This window comes from Balaenoptera musculus, chromosome 6 (genome assembly GCF_009873245.2).
Source record: "Balaenoptera musculus isolate JJ_BM4_2016_0621 chromosome 6, mBalMus1.pri.v3, whole genome shotgun sequence".
NCBI classification, from domain to species: domain Eukaryota; kingdom Metazoa; phylum Chordata; class Mammalia; order Artiodactyla; family Balaenopteridae; genus Balaenoptera; species Balaenoptera musculus.
Window position 1 is genome coordinate 58280347 of NC_045790.1, and position 17459 is coordinate 58297805.

A 17459-nucleotide genomic window follows, 5' to 3' on the forward strand; every position below is an offset into this window, starting at 1 on the left:
CATCAACAGATGAATGGAGGGGCTTCCCTGGTGGTGCAGCAGTTAAGAATCTGCTTGCCAATGCAGGGGACACGGGTTCAAGCCCTGGTCTGGGAAGATCCCACATACAACAGAGCAACTAAGCCCACGTGCCACAACTACTGAGCCTGTGATCTAGAGCCCGCAAGCCACAACTACCGAGCCCCTGCGCTACAACTACTGAAGCCCACATGCCTAGAGCCCATGCTCCGCAAGAGAGCCACCGCAGTGAGAAGCCCACACACTGCAACAAAGAGTAGCCCCTGGCTCATCACAACTAAAGAAAGCCCACCCAGCAATGAAGACCCAACATAGCCAAAAATAAATAAACAAATAAATAAAAATAAAAAATTGAGAACTAAGAACTATTTAACAAAAAAAAAAAAGAAAAAAGAAAAAACAGATGAATGGATAAAGAAGATATGGTATATATACACAATGGAATACTACTCAGTCATAAAAAAGAATGAAATTTTGCCATTTGCAGCAACATGGATGGACTTGCAGGGTATTATGCTAAGTGAAACCAGTCAGAGAAATACAAATACTGTATATTGTCACTTATATGTGGAACCTAAAAAATAAAACTACTGAATAAAACAAAACAGAGATAGACTCACAGATAGAACAAACTAGTGGTTACCAGTGGGGGTGGGGGGGCAAAATAGGGGTAGGGGATAAAGAGGTGAAAATTATTATATATAAAATAAATAAGCTACAAGGTGATATTGTACAGCACTGGAAATATAGCCAATATTTTATAACTACAAATGGAGTATAATCTTTAAAAAGTGTGAATCACTATGTTGTACACCTGAAACTTATAATATTGTAAATCAACTATACTTCAATATAAATTAAGTAATTAACTAAAGTTCAAATGGGTATACAATGAAAAAGTAACCCCCCTCCCATCCCTGTCCTTCAGTTCTTTGTCTCCTGAGGCAATAGTTTTTACCAGAGTCCTGTGCAACTTTCTGAAGACATTCTGTCTCTAAATAAGCATGTGTTAAAGAAAAAAAATGCTACACATATATCCAGCATTCTGCATCTTGTCACTTAACAGCATATCACTTCATATTCATGTACATAAAGCTGCCTTGTTCTATCTCTGCATGGGATTCCATTAGATGGCTTTTCTATAACTTATTTCACTAGTGTGTGGACATTTAAGGTTTTTTCCCCCAGTCCTTTGTTCTTATCAGCAATACCACAGTAAATCTCCTTCTCTGTACACATGTTCATGCATAAATGTAGACTAAATTCCCAGAAGGGGAATTGCTATGTCAAAGGAGACATACGTTTTGAATTTTTATAATTATTACCCCATTGTCCTCTATAGGAACTGCACTGACTTGTATTCTCCTAAACAATGAATGGAAGTATCATTTTCCCCACATTCCTGCCAATAAATGTATTATCACAATTTTTTATTTTGACAGTGTAATAAGTGAAAATGTTATCTCATTGTAGTCTCAATTTACATTTCTTTCATTATAAGACATGTTTAAATGATATTTATGTTTCCTCTCATGAATTAATTCCTAGTTTATGGTTTTTTCATCATTTTCCTATTTATTTATTGGGGCTCTACATATTAATTAAAGGAGCCCAATGTTATGTGTACTCCAAGAATATTTTTGTATGGAGTTATTTTCACCTTTGCAACACCAAATGTTGATAAGCATTTTTGTTTCCTGACAAAGTACTAGGTTATAATGGAATTCTACTATATAAGTTTCAATCAATGTCCATAGTTATACAACAGTAGTTATCTACAGCATGGATTATTTTTGTTTATTCTTCTATTGCCAACTCAGCATTTCCCAAAATGTATTCAGTGATATACAAGTGTACATGAATTTTAAAAGTGCAGGGGTAAAAAAAAAAAAAAAGTGCAGGGGTAGAGGAAGAGAAGGAAAACTCTAGAGCCAAATAATCTTGGTTTAAACAGAGTTAAATGGTGTTCTTTCTTTAAAGACTTATCAAGGTCTTAATGTGCTAAATCTCTATGAAAAGAGCACAGTATATGTGTTCCAAAATTATCTGCCTGTGTACCTCTTAGGACTAGAATCCTGCTGAACACAGTTTAAGAGAAAGTCCTTTTAAGTAAAGACTTCTACTTTGATTATGACTACTATTAAATTGTTTGCTTTGCAACAAGCCTTAAATTTCACAAGCAGCAACAAATAATTTTCATGATAATATTCCTGATCAAGAAAGAGCCCTTAATTAAATTGCAAGTTCTGACAATAGTTACACAGAAACATCATTCATTTATTCATGAGATTTTCTAAGTATTCTTTCACAAGAAAAATATTACATTTTGACCCCCACGCATACACACATGTTGCATATTTGATGGCATTATGACCTCATGACAGATTTGAGTGTGTTGACTGTGTCCTCAGTTCATACTATGAGATTCAAGGCATAGTGGAGACAAACACAAATCAGACAAGAATTTCGCCTTTAAGGTGTTTACTGTTTTGAAATTAAGTAACAGAAATACCCTGTTAGGTGCTTTGTGTGAAATGTTTATGCATTTTATCTTCAGTGCTACAGCCAGAGTATTTATCAACTTAATGATCCCATTTGACTCTCACATTGCGTTGGGAGGTAGGTCATTGTCCCTGTTTGATAGATGATGGCATGGTAACAGGAAAGATGACATACCCAAAACATAGCACTGGATAGTGACTGAGCTAGAGGTGTCACAGGAACCCACACCCTGTGCACCCTTTAGACACAGTTATACCCTCTTTGAAGCTGAGCACAAGTGAGAAAGACCACATGTCAGAACAGTCACAATCACTTGTTCTGCCGCTAAAAAGAATACCTTTCTTTTTCCTTTCCTTTCCTTTCTAAATCAGCAGAACATATTAAAAATATAGAAATATTCAATATATGCCTAGGAACTCCTCAGTGGAATGAATCTGAAATCCATCTGAGCCGGAATGAGACAGCCTGTACAACTGATACATGAGCGTTCCAAACAGTGTGGAGTAGAACTAGAATTAATACAGGCTTTGGAAGCCACAAATCTGGACCTTGGGAATATAATGGCTCTCCCCACTACCCTACCCTAGTGGTTCTTAAACTCCTTGTGTCATAAATTTATAAATACTTTCCTGACAGAGATGTACAAATTTTTGCCCACAATGTTAGAGAGCCCTTGGACTCCCAGAAACCCTCCGTGGGGTTTCAAAGGGAGTTTAAGGACTCCTCCATGGGAAAGGCATTCGTGGCAAACAGGTAACTCCACACTGCTGTTCTGTGCTGGAAATGTACAATATCTTTTTTCCTTTGTTTTCTAAAGTTTTCTCTTTCAAGAAAAACACTTTATAGAGGATGGGGTAACCTAGACCACTAGACCACTTTGATCTCTAACAACCACGGTGGCATCAGCCCTTTCCTGTCCAATGCAGCAGGCTCTCTTATCAGCTGGCCAGGAATGGTCAGAACACTGTCATTCTCCCCGCCAAAGCACTGGCAATCAGCTCAGATGCATGGCTCACGTCAGTAACCCTTTAACCTTTGTTATTCCATGTGTCCCACACCAGAGGTGATTAATCCTGGTCACCAGAATGTCAGGAAGAGGGTGGAGCTGGCAGGACTTTCCTTGAGGTATTATGGGATGGGATGACTATCCAGGTGATCTATTCCACTGAGGAACAACGTGTTGATTTAATTGGAAATTTCTCACAAACAGAATCTTGTATAACTGCATAGTGGTATATGGAACAGCACGGGGCAAGTTTTCACTTATTCACTGATGGCCTTGAGGCTAGTATTAAAGCTACGAATTTTGTTCACAACAGTGTGGGATATTTCACAGTTCTTTATTTTTCTAATTCCAGTGAATTCCATTTCAATTTTCAGAAGTGTCTTGTTTTCAAAGATCTCTCCCTCTGAATTATGTTGTAGAGAAGTCCCGGAGGCTTATGTGTCCCAACATATTGGAGACAGTCCTAGCCTAAGACTGTTGGGGCCACTGCAAAAATCCATATCTTCCTTCAAAGGCAGGATGATCACCCACTCTGTACTAAGGGTTTCTGAGGTCCTGGAACTTAGTGCTTAATCATTTTCCAATACCTTTAGAATCAATGTTGGTCTCTTTTTCCTGAGATGGAGGCAGAGTGCCGGGGAAGAATATGCTTTCTGTGTTCCCAGCATGTCTACAGTGGCAAACAAACAGAACAAAACAAGACTCTGATTCAATTATTTTAATAAATCACACTTACATATGTAGCAGCCTTTTATGTCACCTTACCTGGATGACCATTGGCCAAGTGGCAACTGACCATTCCCTTTCTCTCAGGATTTTATACATCGTCCTGGAACTATCTGGGCCACCACCGGGACTGAGGAGATGAGGAATTGAGAGTCTATGATTATCAAGGACCCCAGGAAATAACTTTTTCTGGAGAAATTATAGGAGTGTCTACAATCACTAGATTTCATTAGTCCAGTTGTATTAATACATTTGTTTTGACTGCAAGAAGAGGTTATTCTTTCCATTCCCAATGTGCACCCATGCTGTATGGTTATTTATATTTAAAAATGGCTTATACATGAAAGCTTAAGTTTTTTTTATTTTTATTTTTTAATGTGGGCCACTGATGCATAAAAAATAACTTTACCATTAAACAATGCTCTTTAGAAATGACAAGTCACTAAGGTACTCAGAAAAATATAGCGTTACAGCAGGGATTATGACTGCTGTGATTACTGCAGTGTCTTATATTATACCTAATATTTCTTTTAACTTTCCCCTTGACAGCTGAGTGATATATGTTGGATCTCAAGCAGAAACTGTACAATCTTGTGGACTGAAAATTAGGAGTCAATAGGCCTTGGTTCTAATGACAGTTTCACTTGACAATAGCCCCGTATCTTGGTCTCTCCAACCTGGGAAGATTGAAATGTCTGAAATGTCTCGGGGGCAAGTTTGAAATATCTGTGGGTCTCCTTATGTTCATAGGTCTCCTCCTATTTCCTTCTAGTTTCCATTGAGTAACCACCACGGAAGGACACAGAGCTGGGGGGTGGCAGGGTGGATGAAGGTTTTGCTTTTCCTTCTTTCTTTTTTACTTTTTAATTGTCTTCCTTCCTCTACTATCATCTTCTTCTTTGTTCCACTTGTGTGTCTCATAATTATCCCCTCATATTTAATACCAGTATCACATGCAGATATTCTTATAGTGGCCTCTCCTACTTCCTCCTGTGGAATGCTTCCAACAGTCAATTTATTTTATTTTTATACAAGAGGGCTTGCAGTGTGGTGGTTTAGATAAGAATGAGGGAATAGAACTAGCATTTATGAAGTGACTAGTAAGTGTATATATTAGTTTCCCAGGTCTACTATAACAAATTACCACAAACTGGTGGCTTAAAACAACAGAAGTTTAGCCTCTCACAGTTCTGGAGGCCAACTGGAGGCTCTAGGGAAGAATCTTTCCTTGCCTCTTCCAGCTTCTGATGGCTGACAGCACTCTTGGTAGCTACATCACTCCAGTCTCTGCCTCTGTCTTTACATGACCTTCTCCTCTTCTCTCTGTGATTGTGTCTGTCATAAGGACAACGGCTATTGGATTTAGGGTCCATCCAGGAAATTCAGGATGATCTCTTCTTAAGATCCTTATACCTGCAAGACCTTTTTTCCAAATAAGGTCATATTCACAAATTCTGAGGCACAGACAAATGTTTCAGGGACCACTGTTAACCCACAACAGTGTATATTTAACATTTACAAACCTGTTAGGTAGGTAATAGAAACTCCAATTTACAATGAGAAAACTGAGCTCCATAACAGTTAAGTAACTCAGTAAGAAGAGGTGGACCCAAAATTCAAGTTTAGGTCAATATGACATCAAAGCTTAGGTCTTTCACCATGAGCCTTACTTGCAGTATCCAAAGGTGAACATAAAACCAGCTCAGCGGAAGAAGATATTAATCTCTGTAATAAATAAAAAGCATTCTCTAAGCTAATATATTTTCTTTTAAACTTCTGCTACAATGGATTTTTCCAATGTAATTTATTATATTAAAAGGAAAAAGCCAGGTTTTTAATTTACCAAGAAGTCTCTTAAAAATAAAAATGGCATGAAAGTAGATGTTAAATTTCTGACATAGGGCTAGGATGGGGATGAAAAAGGTAGTTCTTAGTTTTTGTACATTTAAACAAAAAATCTGATCCATGACCTCAAATGTATTCTCTGCCAAATGGAATTTGGAAATCAAAGGACTTCAGCCAACCAGTTCAATTTTCTATATTAAAGAAGGACACCCTGGCAGTTTTCTCAGCCTACAAACCAATATTTCCAATGATCTTCTGAATATTTCTACATGGATATCCCAGTATCACTTCAAATTCATCTCCAGTATCATTTTTCTTCCAACACTTCTGTTTCTACTTTTTCCAATTCCTGTCACCATGCCTCCATTTACAAAGCTAAGAATTTTTGACTCATTGAATTTTGTTGTTCTTTTCTTCACAGTGTGTCTTGCGTGCGTTCATTTATTCCCCAAGTGTTTTTGAGTATTTTTTCTGGGCCATCCACCATGCTGGGTACTAGAGATACATAGTTTTAAAAAGGCAGACACAAATATGTTCTTTGGGGGAGCTTATAGTCTAGTCGGAAAAACAGACACAGAGCACAAAATTACAAATATGACTCGAGAAAGCAAATGTTTCAAAGAGGAATATGCTGCTGGAGAATCAAATCCATCCCTATCTTTCCACCCTCTCTGGCCTGCTCTGGTTGGTCCTTATCCTACCAGGTTCATGAGGCAGCCTCTCTGCCTTTGGTCTGACCTCTTCTCTGCTTATCCTATGTTACTCTCCTCTCAAGAGTTCTCAGTAACATGCTGATGCTTACAGACTCTGCTCTTTTATGTGGCATATACAACTTTCCTTCTTGTGAGCCCAACCACATTCAATCCTGGATAGAGATCTTGGGGAAGTTGGGGAAGAGGTTTAGGGTCCTCCCAACATTGGGAACTTGGCAATGCTCTATAACAAGCCCTATCAGCCTCATGAAACTTTTGAAAAAGCCAACCTGCCCATGCATTATCTGTCCTAAGATAACTGACTTATTCTAACGCCTAACATTTGTTCAAACTATTTTTTCCCACAGCATGTGTTTTTCCTCTTCTCTATCTCTCAAATTCGACCCCTGCCTCAAAGAACATCACTCTGAACCCTCCCTGATCCCAAGGGCTTTCTCTTCTTTCTCTGAAGTCAAGGCACTCATTGGCACACCTAGCCTCTAGGTAAGGGAGTTCAACTGGATTCTATGATGTTATTTTTCTGTGTAGGCATCTACCTCTTCCAAAGAGACCATGAACTTCTTTAGAAGGGCTAGTCCTGCAGTCAGCGTTTCTTTGTCCTACTGCACCTTTTCCTTACTAGACAGTCAATAGTTCATATAATCATAGAGCTGTAGAACTGGGGCCTGAGTAAAATGAGGCCCAGACAGGTAAAGTGACCACCCACAGATACACGAGGCATGTTAGAGGCATGATTCAGACCAGAACCTAGATCTCTTGCTAGTAAATTATGCTCTTTTTACTGATGAATGAATGTAATAAATGAATATAGAGAAAAAAGTTCCATTCTTTTGAGGTTGGTCCATCTAGTGCTAAACCCTTTCCAGACAGATGTCATCCTATAGATCTGCAGATGCTGTGGTTTCCACAGACTCACATAATAACCTTGCTATTGAATTTAAACTCTGATGCTCATCTTACCATCACTACTGCATCTATAGACTCCTCCCACCTGCCCCCTACCTCCCATTCATTCTGATTTATTCTTGGCTATAACTAGGGTTAGACAGACTTTCAAAACTTGAATTCAGAGTTGTCAGCTTAATTTCCCATGCCTGAGATTTGTGGTGTAGCAACTTGGGGAGACACAAGCACACACTTTGTCTATGTGAAGGAGGCTCTTGTGTGAGATGATGGAGTTAGAGGGAAGATCATCCTGTGATATCTCCAGCCCTTGAGACAGCTGGGGCTGGTTCCAACATATTACCAGGCTTCTGAGCTATCAATCAGGTGTGCAGAGGTGGGACAGGGGCACTCCCAGGAAATCAAAGCAAACTCAATGATTATCTATCTGCTGACATTGAAAAAAACACTTCATTCTTCAGCTCTTTGCAGAATAAGGTGGGGGAATGGGGGCTGTGAACAAATTAAAAGCGTGAAAATTTTTAATGAGTGCAATTATTGAATCATCAGTCACACAGTGCTTCTGCTTCAGAGCATTCCAGTACCTAGTGAAATTCTACAATACTGCATTGCATTTTCACATTCATGTAATCACATAAACGTTCCTTAAGGAACACCTCATGATATTCATATATCATGCCCATCCCTTCTATAACTCAGCATTCTCCTTCTGTCTGTTTCATTTTATTAGTCACTAATTTCACATTCTGACACTGAGATGGTTAGAATTTGCTGGCAACTGCGTGGGTAGGAGGCAGCCCAGTGACATTAAATATTGTGCTGTGGAATATTCATTTGTAAAGATAAACTGATGCAAAATTTATCTCAAAGATCTTGTGTAGCCTGGAATTTTGAAAGCAAAATGAACTTAGTGTCAGAGTGAAGAGAGCAGACTCAACTTTAAAAGTCTTTTCCCAGAGGTGATTAATCTACTCAGGAAAGAGATGGAGCGATGACAGTGACAGCATGTCAGTGAGAAGACCAGGTGGAGTATGGCTCTAAAACGGGATTTCTGGACCCAATTCCAATGTCAGGGGTTGGGGTGGTTTGCCAGACCAATAAGCAATTCTCTAACACCAGCAAGGTGTCTTACAATTCAACTAAATTCTGACACTATCTACCCAAAGATGGTGTCGGATTCTACAGGTTAAGAGTTCAGTCCTACAAGACTGCCGCCCCCCTCCACACACACTTCAGATTCCAGTCGCTAATCCAGGTTGTTACCTGTGCTTCTGACCAACTGGCTATAAATCAGAGGTTCCCATGACCCCATGCCTGGGTTCAATTAATTTGCTAGAGTGGCTTACAGAACTCAGAGAAACATTTTGCTTACTAAATCACCAGTTTATTATAAAAGGATATAACTCAGGAATAGCCAAATGTAAGAGATGCATAAGGAAGGTATGCAGAAAGGGTGAGGAGCTTCCATGCTCCCTCTGAGAATGCCACTCTCCCCAAATCTCCACGTGTTCATCAACCCAGAAGCTCTTTGAACCGAGTCCTTTTGTATTTTTATGGAGGCTTCATTACCTAGTCAAGATTGATTGAATCATTGCCTGATAGCATCACCTGGGAACACCTATCCAACTGAGATGATAGGTTTGAAAAGTCTGTAAAAATTCATCAGAAAGGACACAACAGCAAGGGTGTCTAGCTGTAGGCTAGGGTTCTCAGAGGGAGCTTAGAGCTAAAAGTGGACGCATTCTGTCTGCTTAGTTAGGGAGCTTGTCTTGACCCACTTGGTTACTGAGAAGTAAGAGCCAGGCTGCCTGAGTCCCTATTCTGGCTCCCCCACTTACCCATGGTGTAACTTTAAGGGAGTTACTTAATCTCTTTCTGCCTCAGGTTGTTTTTTTTTTTTTTTTTTTTTTTTAATCTGCATTTACCTTATAGATTTGTTGAAAACATTAGTCAATCCATGCAAATTGCTTAGAATAGTACCTGACACATAGTAAGTGCTCCATAAATGTTAACTATTATTCTATATCTAAGCTTCCCTGAGATCTTAGACATAGATTTCTGTACCAGAGTTATAAGTAAAATAATTTTCTAGGAAAAAATTATTTTCTGCTGGGACTAGAACTTTTTTTTTTTTTGGTATGCTAAGATATCTTTCTATTTGTCATCTTATAGGATGGGTCAGGAACACAACACTACTTAAAAGATAAGAATTGTTTGCTACTCAGTGAAAGACTTTTGTAACATCTTAGCAACCTTGTAGATTCTGGAAAGAAAAAGAGAGGAGGGAGAGAATAAGAAAGTAAATAAGTTTAATGGAGAAGTATATATGGGGGAGTACACTGTGTGTGACTGTGTGTATGAGTTTAGGGAGTGACAGTGGGGAGATATACATACTGTATCATAGAGAGATGATTTACTCTAAATGAAAGGATAGGACTTGGAGAGGCAGATTTCTAGATCAGCTTCTTCCCCATCCCTTCCTCATCCCCAGGCTGGTATCCTTTAAAGCATCTCTCAATATAAAAGGGTTCCATGGGGAAATTTTTTTAAAAAAAACACTTATTTAACCAGTAATACATCCATTATAATTGTTTAGGACCAAAAACTTTATAAAGAATTATGACACACATTATTTCAAAACCTCAACAACCCTTAAGAAGCTGTTGCCTGAAAGAAGTGACCCCATTTACAGATGAGGACACTGGCATAGCTAAATGTCTCATCTCAGTTAACACAGCTAGCAAATCAAAGGGCAGAGACTCAAAGGCAGGCTTCCTAGTTCAAGTGCAGTTACCTCTTCTCTGACACATCAGGACTGACACCTGCTCACATTTGCAGCCTGTTTGCACATCCAAATTGTTCTTAGTGTGCTTGGAAATATGTAAATTATTGCCAGTCTTTGTTTTGTTGTTTGACTTTAATTCAATAGACATTCAAAAACCATTTATTCAGTGCCTACTATATGTAAGATACTCCACAGGGATATCAAGGCATCTGTGAATACAAACTGGACTATTGGAATTTCCTTATGTGTTAGTTTCAAATTTAATCATGTCAGCCTCTTATGAATAATATTCCAATTACAGCATTACATTCCAATTCATCTTGGGGTGTTGAGGGTTCTCATTTTTCTATTAAATGATGAAAACAATGGTGTTCCTTCCCTCCCCATCCTACCTTCCCACCATCCAATCTTAAAACATAATATGGAATAATTTAGCACATATTTAGTGATTTCCAGTAAAAGTGCATTTGCTTTTCTCATTTAAAAATATTTAAAAGTATACAAAATGTTTTAAAATATATTTCTATATAAAATCCCCCTGTATCTCCTGGATTATGTATTTGAGCAACTGTTCCACACAGACCTCTGTGCAAGCTTGGAGACCTGGGGTCTGAAGGTCCAGAATGAATCTCAGAATCTTTTGTCTCAGCTCATAATGAGAATTGGCACTTAGTTAAAATCTTTTGTTCATCACTGAAATAATTATTTGTGACATTTTTCAAATGCCCTAATTTTGTGGAAAGAACACACATCAAAGGTTGTGACCAACCCACAACTGTCATCACCCTGGTAAAGACAACTGGCTCCAAGCTGGCGGTCAGTAAACACGTAGGTTTCTTTCTTTTCCCTCATTACTTTTGGTATTCATCTTGAGCTGTGGGGTGGCTTCCATGCGTGAGGTTAACAATACCCAGACACTTATAGGTATTCAAGAACACATGTCCCAAGATCATTTTTCAGGATAGATTCGAATCAGTTTGGGGCTTTTTCTCATTCCCCTGGCTTTGCATTGAGAGGCTCGGGAAGTGGCTCAGTGTAGGAAGGATTTGAGAATAAGGTAAAAAGTTTTATGCCTTTAAAAAGAACAGGAAAAAGACTAATATATGTGAAGAAGAGATTGCAAAAGTCCCATGGGTTACGGATGGCAACAGAGCCAGTGCTGCAAATGAGCCCTGAAATCTAAATTGGTTTAGAAATAGAAGAAAAGGCAGTCTTCAGTGCCATTTTACAATAAGTGCTACCACTTAGTGCTCTAGTTTGGCTTTTTATGTATTTATGTGAGTACATTGGGTGTCCATCTGGATCTTTTAATCTACCCAGTTATATGCTTGGGTGTGTTCTCTGCACAATATCCTTTCTCCCAGGCCTCTGGAAATGTGAACAAATACTGACTTCAGGGGGAACCAGGATTTTTGCTGATTAGAGAACAAAGCAAGAATGTTAAACCGAGCAGGGGATTTCTATTTGCCTACCATGGAAGGGCTGAGTGTACACTTTTGGAGCATATGGGTCTTACTTAGTGCTGGAGGTTTGACCCTCTGAACTCCCACTAAAGGAGTCACAAAGCTCTAGATGGCCAAGCACCACTCACTAAATTCAAAAGCCTTCAGATGTGGGTGCCATGTTCTCACACACATCTGTGCAGGTCCCTGTAATGCATCCAAAAATAAATGCTACCACTTGAGAGGATTTCAGGAGAAATGTTAGACAGAGAGAAGCACAAGCAGCTTCTAGCATCTTCTCAATTTTTAGCTTACTGAGGAAATTTCTAGAAATGAGTAACATGGTGCTAGAAGCAGCATAAACTACTTGAGAACATAAACTCTGGAGCTAATCCACCTGTGTCCAACTTTTGACTCTGCCACTAACTAGACATAAAACCACTGACCTTGGGTGAATTGCCTAATCCTTCAATGCCTTAACTTCCTTATGTTCAAAATGGGCTTGATAACAACAGTAGCTACTGTATATTTTGCAAATATTAAATAAGTTAATATATGAAAAACACATAATAAGCCCAATATGAATATTAAATACTCTTACTGTTTTTTGGAATGAAGGCATTTATACTAGCAATTATTGAGGACTTTTGAATGTCTCTTTTCTTTCTATTAAAAAAAAATAGGGATGAAAAGTGTCTTCTGTTTCTTTCCAAGAATATAAGACAAACTATAGACTGTAGTAGTGGAATCTACCTGGAAGTGATATGTTTACTTGGAATAGTCAGCCATAAATATAGCCTCTTCATACAGTGGAGTAAATTAAAGAGAATAATTATTTCATTCCAAGAATTCTGTTTTGGGGCTTCCCTGGTGGCACAGTGGTTGAGACTCTGCCTGCCAATGCAGGGGACACGGGTTCGAGCCCTCGTCTGGGAAGATCCCACATGCCGCGGAGCAACTAGGCCCGTGAGCCACAACTACTGAGCCTGCGCATCTGGAGCCTGTGCTCCGCAACAAGAGAGGCTGTGACAGTGAGAGGCCCGCGCACCGCAATGAAGAGTGGGCCCCGCTCGCTGCAACTAGAGAAAGCCCTCACACAGAAACGAAGACCCAACACAGCCAAAAATAAATAAATAAATAAATAAATAAAAATTAAAAAAAAAAAAAAAAGAGTTCTGTTTTCGCTTTTCCTGATACTGATATCTTCCACAGCTTTTTTCTTTTAATGGACTGTATCCATGGACAATTTTTATTACTTGCTGTGAAGGTAGAGATCCATCTGTCTTATTCATCTCTCTGCCCCCAAAATAAGCATAACATACAGGAGCTACTTCATAAATATTTTTCATTGAGCAAACAAATTGGTATTTCTTCCATGTTTTTCCCACTTAAAAAGCCCAACTCCCTTTATTCATTCACACACACACACACAACACACACTCGCACCTGGCTCTCCCTCTAGCCTATCAGCTCAAATAGAATTCTTATTTATTCCTCAAAGCTTAACTCAAAAACAGCTCATGCAAATGCCTTTCCTCATTTCTCTAACTAAATGTGCTATATCCTTAAATTCGCATGCTTTTTATGTGCCATTCTTACTATACTTATTTTTTTTTCCACCTTCATTACAACTATGCATGGAAATGACATATCCTCTATGGACCTATGAGGTTAGGCACTGATTTGTAAATACCTTATATAGTGACTATCACTGAAAATGTAATTGTTGAAAAACTAAACAAATAAATGTGTTTATATATACATTTTAGACCACGTCAGGCTAAAATCTGAACTAAACAGGTTTATAGTTATAATATTCAAATTGACCTTGTTCCCTAACCCCTAATTGCTTAATTTGGTCAATAGCAGGTACTACTCCATCTGAACTTACTCTGAGGAGTAGCTTGGCAAGCTATTGACTTAAATATTTTGTTTTCCAAGCCTTGTAAATACTTGGGTATTATTAAACTCAACAGAATGTTAAGAATGGTCTGTAAGATATTTTTCAAAATACGTTTTCTGAGGCAGGAGGTAGCTTTACTATTTACAGTTATTGCCATTCTTCCAATTGTGGCCTTACTCATGATGTCCTCGTTTTGAAGTTATCTTGGATTGTGAAAATAGGTAGCTTTTCTTAGTGGGTTCTGCTAGCATATTATCCAGAATATGTCCCTTCATCAAACATTACAAATGCTAAACGGTAAAGTCAGAGAATCCATGAATTTGCCCCTGGATTGAGTGACCACACATAATCAGCAGCAGTTGTTGGGCTGGAATGGCCCCATCTGACAATAGGACTGCTCTGCCCCTTCCCAGGATGGCAAGCCTATTGGCAGCACTGCTAAAAATCCTGACAAAGGTATATTCTGCAGGCATTTAATTGGATCGAGTCATTTCTAATTCTTGTTGGGAGCAGTCAGGGTATAAATTATACATAAATTGAGTAATGCAATCAGATTAATTTAGCAAGTTAGCGATTATAGCAATGCATTTTTAAAAGTCACTTAAGGAAAACAACTGGATTGAATGGAAAGGGCTATATAATGAGAATACAGATCAAATCTTGACTTTGTCATCAACTAGTAGGCTAATTCACTCAAATTACTACTCTCTTTGACCTTAGTCTCCCCATCTGTGAAATGTAGATAGAAAATAAAACTCTCACGTATAGAATATCTTACTGAATGGCAGGCACCCTCACAGGTGGCACCCCTTTTATTCCTCTCAAAGGAGAGGCATTATTATGTTACTGATGAAGAAACTGCAGCTCAGAGAGGTTCCACTGCGTGCCAGTCAGCAGCTACCATGCGGTGGAGACAGGATTTGAACCCAGGTCTATTAACCCCAAATTCCATCATCTCTTACTCTTCCACAGTGTATCAGACACTACCTACCTTGATGACCTACAGCCACAAAGAGGAAATGTAGTAGTAGAAGACAGAATACTTTATAGATGGCTATGTTTATTATTATGACTCAGGTCTGAAAATCAGTTTTATTCAGAAACAATTAATTGTCTATTAGGAAAAAAATATTAAATACCAAAAAGATATTAAAACACAACTCTTAGATTTGTTCACTAACCTCTCAGCCATATTTCTGTCTTCCACACTATATAAGGAGACAGTGGTTAGTCTTTAGCATGCAGTCATGTCCCTGCATCCTTTTCTTCCTAACCACACTGCAAGCTCCTAGATTGGTTTCCTACTGCTGCTGTGACAAATTACTACAAGGTGGTAACAAATTTCTTACCTTACAATTCTGGGGGTTAGAAGTCCAAAATGAGTCTCACTGGGATAGAATCGAGGTGTTGGCAGTGCTGTGTTCCTTTCTGGAGGCCCTGGGGGAGAATCTATTTTCTTGCCTTTCCAGCTTTTAGAGGCTGCCCACATTTTTTGGTTCATGGCCCCATCCTCCATCAGTCACATCTTATTCTGACACTGACTCTTCTGCTTCTCTTCCACATTTAAGGACCCTTGTGATTACATTGGGCCCATCCAGATAATACAGGATAATATCCTTACTTTAAAGCAACTGATTAGCAACCTTAATTCCCCTTGTCGTGTAATATGACATATTCACAGGTTCCAGGGATTAGGAGGTAAACATATTTGGTAGGGTGTTATTCTGCTTAACACAGTTCTCCAAGGGGAAAGCCTGGATCTTAGACATCATTGATTAACTCTAGAGGGCTAACCACGTCACTGGGCACTGCAATAGCATGGGCCATTGCAAAGGAGTATTCTGATTAAGAGTATGGTTCCTAGAGCTACACACCTGGGTTCAAGTCCCAGTTCTGGTACTTTCTAGCAGTGTGACCTGACCAATTACTTCTCTATGCCTCTATTTCCTCTTCTGTAAATAAGGAAAATGAGAGTAATAAGAGCAAATACTTATATAGCACTAACCATGTATCAGGCACTGCTCTAAATCCTTTTACATATATTTACTCTTTATTGATCAAAACAAGCCTCAAAGATAGTTTCTATTATTATTTCCACTTTACAGATATGGAAATCAAGGAACTGAGATGTTCACTAACTTGTCCAAGGTCACAGAGCTAATAAGAAACAGAATCAAGGCTTGCGCCCAAGCAATACTGCTTCAAAACCAACACAGCAAACGTTATGTTAACGAAGATGAATTTGCATTGTTCTCACCAAGTTAAGGTCTATCAAGTACTTTGAAATTCTATCTGTGGGAAGCAGCTTTCAGTAAGTTCTCTATAATTTACCAGCTTATTCAAGTCTCAGCTAGGTTCCCCTTACCTTGAACCCAACCTTTGTTCAGGAACAATTCTGAGATATGCACAATAAGGGAGAACATGAGGAGACAGAGAAGTTTACTAAATCAATGATGTTCAAAAACCTTAGTACTCTCTAGCGCTAAGATATAAATGAAGATTTAGACTTGGCCTCTGCCTTCCTGGAGTTAACGTATAGAATTTTCATTCATTCATTCATTCATTCATTCATTTTTCATATGCATTTAGTCAGCTCTTGGCACTTAGTGAGGCCCCTGGGGAAAAAACAAAAATATTTAGTACAGAGTGTTTGCCCACTAAAAGCTCATAGCACAGTTGACACATGAACTGATCATGGTGCAATCAGACTGAATGAGTAACATTTGTTTATTTAATGGAATAGAATGATACATTAAGAAGAGCAGCCCCTTCAAAACTAAGCTTTGGTTCCCAAAGCTACTCCATTCCTAGATCAGTGGTTTTAAACCAGAAACCATCTTGCCACCCAGGGGATATTTGGCAATATCTGGGGACATTAATTGTTACAACTATAGGGAGGTGACCACTGACATCTAGTCAATAGAGGAAAAGGATACTGGCAAACATTATATCAATACAATGCACAGGACAGCGGCCCACAACAAAGAATTATCTGGTCAAAAATGTCACTAGCGCTGAGGTTGAAATCTTGCCCTACGTGTCAAGTCCTCATAAGGTTGGTCAAACTAAAGCAATACTGCAGGAGCTACCTCTAACCTTTTATATATCCTTAATGTATTTTTTTTAAATAAATGAACGAAAATGAAGGAAAATCCAGAACTGGAATTTGGCATATCAAGATACTACTCTTAACTTTTCAAAACAAATCAAAATGGGAGCAGGGTGGTGGGAGAAGGATTCAGTAATCACAGCATTTCTGAATTAGAAGCAAGAGCAAAGACACCCAGAGAAAAGTATAATTTAGTGCTTAATCAACTAGCTGATTGAATTCTCCGTAAGATTATGTTTGAGGCCCAAATGAATTACAGTGGTGATCTTGGGCACAGGCTTGAACAACTATTAGTCATACATGAGGCTGGGGCAGTGGGGAGATTTCAAATATTTAAAAGCTTCTGTAATTAATTCAATGAATTATAACAATAGGGGCAAAGTATAAAACTCCTTAACACAAGGCAACTCCAAGAAAAAATTGGCAGATAATTCCTGTCTCATCCTGTTGTGCTTGTGGATTGCAGCACATATGGTCTTGCACCAGGGGTTGTAGAACGGTGAAAGA